Here is a 5,738-nt window from a genome sequence, read left to right as displayed (position 1 = left end):
AGAATGTTATGAACAACTTATGTCTATAAATATAATGACTTAGGGGGTGCCTGGCTGGCTCAGTTGGGGGAACTCGTAACTCTTGATCTCGGGGTTGTGAGTTTGAGTCTCATGTTGGGCGTTGAGATTACTTAAGTTAAAAAACTCATGAAATGATCATAATAATGGCCAGAAAAGAAACAGAAATAATAAAATGCTTCTCTTAAAAAAATTCACTAACTAGCTTTGCGCAGTGGCAGTATCGTAGCCAATGAGGTTTATCCGAGGCACGATTATTGCTAATTGAAAAAAATTCACTAACTTAGATAAAGTGGACTTCTTTCAAAGAAGCCACCTACTAAAACTCACTCAAGAAGAAGTATATAAGTTGAATAGCTCTCTATTAAAGAAATTAAACTTACTAAAAAGCTTCCCACAAAGAAAATTCCAAGCTCAGATGACATTCCAGGTAAATTCTACCTGCCATCTAGAAAAGAAGTATTAATTCTACACAAACGCCTTTAGAAAATGAAGAAGCTGGAATACCTCCAAATTCATTCTATGAAGCCAGTATTAATCTGATACCAAAACTATACTAAGGAATCACAAGAAATGAAAACTACAGACCATAATCCCTCATGAACACAGATACAAAAGTTCTTAATAAGATATTAGTATATCAAATTAAGCCAACTATTTAAAGGACAATGCACCAAGGTTGGGAACACTCGAAAACCAATCAATGCAGGGGGCACCTGGCTGGCTCAGTCGGAGGAGGGTGCAACTCTTGATCTTGGGGTCGTGAGTTCAAGTACCACATTGGGTGTAGAGATTACTTAAATAAATAAATATCTTACAAAAGAAAATCAATCAATGTAGCTCAGCAACAACAACAAAATCCCATATGATCATCACAACTGATGTAGAAAAATTATTTGATAAAATCCAACATCCATTTCTTTTCAAACAAGGGTCTCACATGTTTATTTCTGAACCCACCTACTGATACAGAAGCGTAGTAACAAAGAAACATTATTTCCCCAATAAAACGTGTCTATTGTTCAGGTAGTAGGGGTGTTTACAGAGGGAGAGGAGAGGAACACGTGACCTTCATGCAGCATAAAAACGTGTGCCATCTCATGTGCGACCCCTTATAGACCCAGTTTGGTTCTTCTCCAATGCCTCCTCTTGGAGTTGTACCTGATTTTATTACCAGTTTTCATCCCAGTCTACTGGGGAATGGAACGATTCTGCTTTTGTTTCTTGGCTGGGAATTGCTTGATCCTGAAAGTCTTGTTAGAAGACATGGTGAGGAACAGTCAACCACACACACTACAATGGCAGAGAAAAGGCTCTTTTTTTAATAACAATTTTTTAAACTATTTCTTAATTTTTTAAATTATTTTTTTATTTTTTTTATTTTTTATTTTTGAGAGAGAGAGAGAGAAAGAAAGAGAGAGAGAGAGAGAGAACGAGCATGAGCAGGGAAGGCGCAGAAAGAGAGGGAGACACAGAATTCAAAGCAGGCTTCAGACTCTGAGCTGTCAGCACAGAGTCCCATGCGGGGCTTGAACTCATGAACCGCAAGATCAAGGCCTGAGCCCAAGTAGGATGCTTAACCGACTGAGCCACCCGGTCGCCCCTAAAACTATTTTTTTTAAGTTTATTTATTTTGGGGGGGGGGGGGAACTATGAGCGGGGGGGGGGGGAGAGAGAGCGAGGGAGAGAGAGAATCCCAAGCAGGCTCCTTGCTGTCAGCTTAGAGCCCAAGTGGGGCTGGACCTCACAAACCATGAGGTCATGACCTGAGCAGAAATCAAGAGTCAGATGCTTAACCAACTGAGCCCCTAATAACAATTTTTAAAGGCTTTTTTTTTTAATAATCTTTACACCCAAAGTGGAGCCTGAACCCACACCCCGGGATCAAAAAGTCATATGCTCCACCAACTGAGCCAGTCAGATGCCCTCCAACATCCATTTCTGATAAAAATTTCCAGAAATCTAATAATAGGAGAAACCTTCTTCCACCTGATAAAGGGCATCTACTAAAACCTACAGCTGATATTGTCAATGGTGAAAGGCTGAATGCTCTCTCTCTAAGATTGGGAACGAGGTAAGGATGTCTGTCCTTTCCATTTATAGTCAATGTATTATTAGAGTTTCTAATGAGCGCAATAAGGCAAGAAAAAGAAAAATTTTTGAGATAGAAAAGAAGGAAGTAAAACTGTTTCTGTTCTCTGAGACATAATCATCTTTATAGAAAACCCCACTAGAAGCTACAAAAAAGTTATTACAACAAATAACTGAGTTTAGCAAAGTTGTGAGATACAAGATCAACATCAAAAAAAAAAAAAATTCAATTGTAGGGATGCCTGGCTGGCTCAGTCAATTTACTGAGCATGCAACTCTTGATCTCAGAGCCATGAGTTCGAGCTCCACATTGGGGGTAGAGATTACTTTAAAAAAATATTTGCAAAAAAAGAAAGACTCACTTCTACTTAGTTATCAGTTCTCTCCAAATTGATCTACATGTTCAACACAGTCTTAATCCAAATCTCAGAAGATTTTTTTTTTGTGGAAATCAATAAACTGGCTCTAAAATTCATATGGAATTTTGAAAGACTGTGAATAGTGAAAATAACTTCGAAAAAAAGGACAATGTTGGAGGACTAGCATTATTTGATTTCAAGACATGTTATAAAGCTACAGTAATCAAGAGTGTGGTATTAGAGTAAAGACAAATAGATCAATGTAACAAAATACAGACTCAGAAATGACCCACGTATATAGGGGACAACTGATTTTTTACAAAGCGCAAATACAACTCAGTGGGTAAAGGATCGTATTTTCAACAAATGATACTGAAATATTTTTGTTGTTGTTGTTTATTTATTTAGGGACACCCGGGTGGCTCTATTCGTTGAGCATCTGACTTCAGCTCAGGTCATGATCTCACTGTTTGTGAGTTCAAGCCCCCCATCAGACTCACTGCTGTCCCCTCCTCTCTCTGCCTCTCCCCACACTTGCAGAGTGAGGGGAGGGGCAGAGAGAGAAGGAGAGAGAGAATCCCAAGCAGGCTCTGACTCAGCACAGAGCCCGACGCGGGGCTCGAACCCACGGACCGTGAGATCATGACCTGAGCCGAAGTCGGACACTCAACCTGTGCTGACGGCTCAGAGCCTGAAGCCTGTTTCAGATTCTGTGTCTCCCTCTCTCTGTGACCCTCCCCCGTTCATGCTCTGTCTCTCTCTGTCTCAAAAATAAATAAACATTAAAAAAAAATTTAAAAAAAAAAGCTTACACAATTAATATATTTTATTTGCAGGGAAAATTTTCAGCATCTTTTTCTATTGTTTCAGATCCTAGGCATGGGTTTTGGTTTTAAGGCAAACAATAGAGTAAGGTAAAAAGTGAAAGGAAAAGTCTTCCTCTGTCTTTGTCATACCCTAATCTTGTCTCTAGGCATCGCCATCATTAGTAGTCTCTTGCAAACTCATCCCCAAATTTTCTACAATATGCAAGCAGAGAGAGAAAGAATTGTTTTGTTTACTTTTGTTCAGACGCCAAGGGCATTACATGGAAGGTAAGGTCCAGTACAAATAGACCTCCTTTATTCTCTTTAACAGCTGCATGCTATTCCTCTGGCTGATGTACCTTCATTTATTTCACTACTCAGTCATAGATATTTAAGCTCTTTCTAGCTGTTTGCTATTTCAGTATTGCAATGAATGTCTTTGTTAAAAATTTTATTGATTTATTTTGAAAGAGAGCGATTGGCAATTGGGGAGGGGCAGAGAGAGAGAGAGAGAGAGACAGAGACAGAGAGAGAGAGAATCCCAAGCAGGCTCCACACTGTCTGTGCAGAGCCAGACTCAGGGCTCGATCCCACAAACCACGAGATCACAACCTGAACCGAAATCAAGAGTCGGTCACTTCACCGTCTGAGCCACCCAAGCGCCCCTGTAATGAACGTTCTTAAATAATGTTTTCTCTGCTTGTGGGCATGTATTTGTAGGGAAAAGTTACAAAACTTGGATTGCAAGGTGGTGTGGAGCGATTAAATGCGTGGCTGTTGGGCCCAAAGAAGTTTTGGGGATTTACATTCCCACTATTACTGTTTGGAGAGGATCTACCGATTTCCCCACACCCTTGCCAACACGGGAAGGTGAATAATGCTGTCTTAACGTGCATTCTTAAACTGTGAGCGAGGTCGAGCATGTTCTTATGTTTTACTGGATACTCATATTTCTTTAAAGAAGTACATCGCTCAAGGGAGTTGAAAACGAATGGATAAATATGCCACTTTAGGGGAGCACAGCTATTACAGTGAACGAAATATACTTCCATGTTATTTGCACTTAAGAAAAATAAAACTTTTCTATTGCTAATAGAAGTGTTAAACGTTTAAGGATAAGAACAATAGAAATACAGTTTTCTGGCATTTAAAAAATAGATCAGTGATCTGTAATGTGCCATGGGCAGTAAAACATATGGTGGGAATTAAGATTTTCAGAGGGATAGAAAGGATGGCTTGTTTCTTTCACTGGCTAAAAGGTTACGACCCACATGCACCACGTGACCCGTCAGGACCTACTGACCCACCAATTATCCTGTGGAAAATGAACTCACTAACTCTTCGTAACTTTCGCCCCAATCTGCAGCTCCTGCTGACTTCCCCATCTCTGTTAAAGGCATCACATCTACCCAGCCGGCCAAGCCAGAAATCTGGAGGGGGCGGCACCATTTCCCTCTCTGCCCCACGCAGCTGCTCCCCACATTCACCTCTTTCCCTGGGTCTTTGTGGGGATGAGACGTGGTACCGGGTCCAGAAGCACCCAGCACGATGTCAGGCAGGGGGTGATCGGGAGCAGAGATTTCGTTTTTGCCTTTTCAGCTTTTGCTTTCGCCGTCCGCTCTATCCCGGACCACCACGGCAACACCCAAACAAGAACAACAACACTGGTGGGAGCGATGCCTTCTTACCAGTGACCCACGGCTTTCCACATTGTCCACCTAAAGCTTCTGCCCTACTTGGAAAACCGCAGACCTGGCAGAATTGGTGCACAGGACACTCACCTTTCACCAGGCAGGAATGATGGAGCTGTCCATGTGGAACGTATTAATTGAAAAAGATCCTAATCTTTTTACTTTATAAATAGGAAGGATGCTAATGATTTCTTCTCTCCTTCCAGGCCGGTATTGTTATTTTAAACTTCGGTTGAGGAGGAAAATTAGATGGAATGCTCTCAGAAAGGGTTTGGAGGGGAGGTCATACGAAGGCAAAGGCAGAAGGTCTGAATGGTGGTGGGAAGTGAAATAAAAACCCTCAGTCACCACCTCCTGACCTAGTTATAGGTCATCAGTATCCCCTATACCACAACGCATATTTCTGGCCCATATGTCTTCCACCACCTTCTGTTGGGGGGTGCTCAGAGACTACAAATTCACTTTAATTTGTCCGTTATCCTCGGCAAAACATAATTAAGAACACAAATGGACCGCTTCTAAAAATAATATTGTGCATTTCAAAACAAAATATTATGAAGTTTGGATTATCTGCTGTTTCAGATTATCTCTGCCACTGCTCTGGAGGGTCAAATTTCCTCCGCAGCTCTGTAGCCCTTGAAAACATGTGTTTAGTTATAAACATAGGTTCCTCTGGGGAACCTCCAAATAGGAATGTTTCTCTCATTCGGGAGTGAGAAATGCCTGTATTTCCTTTGACACAGAGGACAGATGAATGCTTGCCAATTTGCAGA

General features: G+C 41.2%; 2 pseudogenes; one reads left to right on the top strand and one right to left on the bottom strand.

The window, feature by feature from the left end:
• The first annotated feature begins 221 nt into the window (after window positions 1–221).
• Window positions 222–328, top strand: LOC125932502 (uncharacterized; annotated as a pseudogene).
• A 773-nt stretch (window positions 329–1,101) lies between these two features.
• LOC125932305 (60S ribosomal protein L39-like) lies at window positions 1,102–1,286 on the bottom strand (annotated as a pseudogene).
• Between the last annotated feature and the right edge of the window lie 4,452 nt (window positions 1,287–5,738).

This window comes from Panthera uncia, chromosome X (assembly GCF_023721935.1).
Source record: "Panthera uncia isolate 11264 chromosome X, Puncia_PCG_1.0, whole genome shotgun sequence".
NCBI lineage: Eukaryota > Metazoa > Chordata > Mammalia > Carnivora > Felidae > Panthera > Panthera uncia.
The sequence above is the reverse complement of the archived record's forward strand: the minus strand, read 5'-3'. Positions and strand labels throughout refer to the sequence as shown.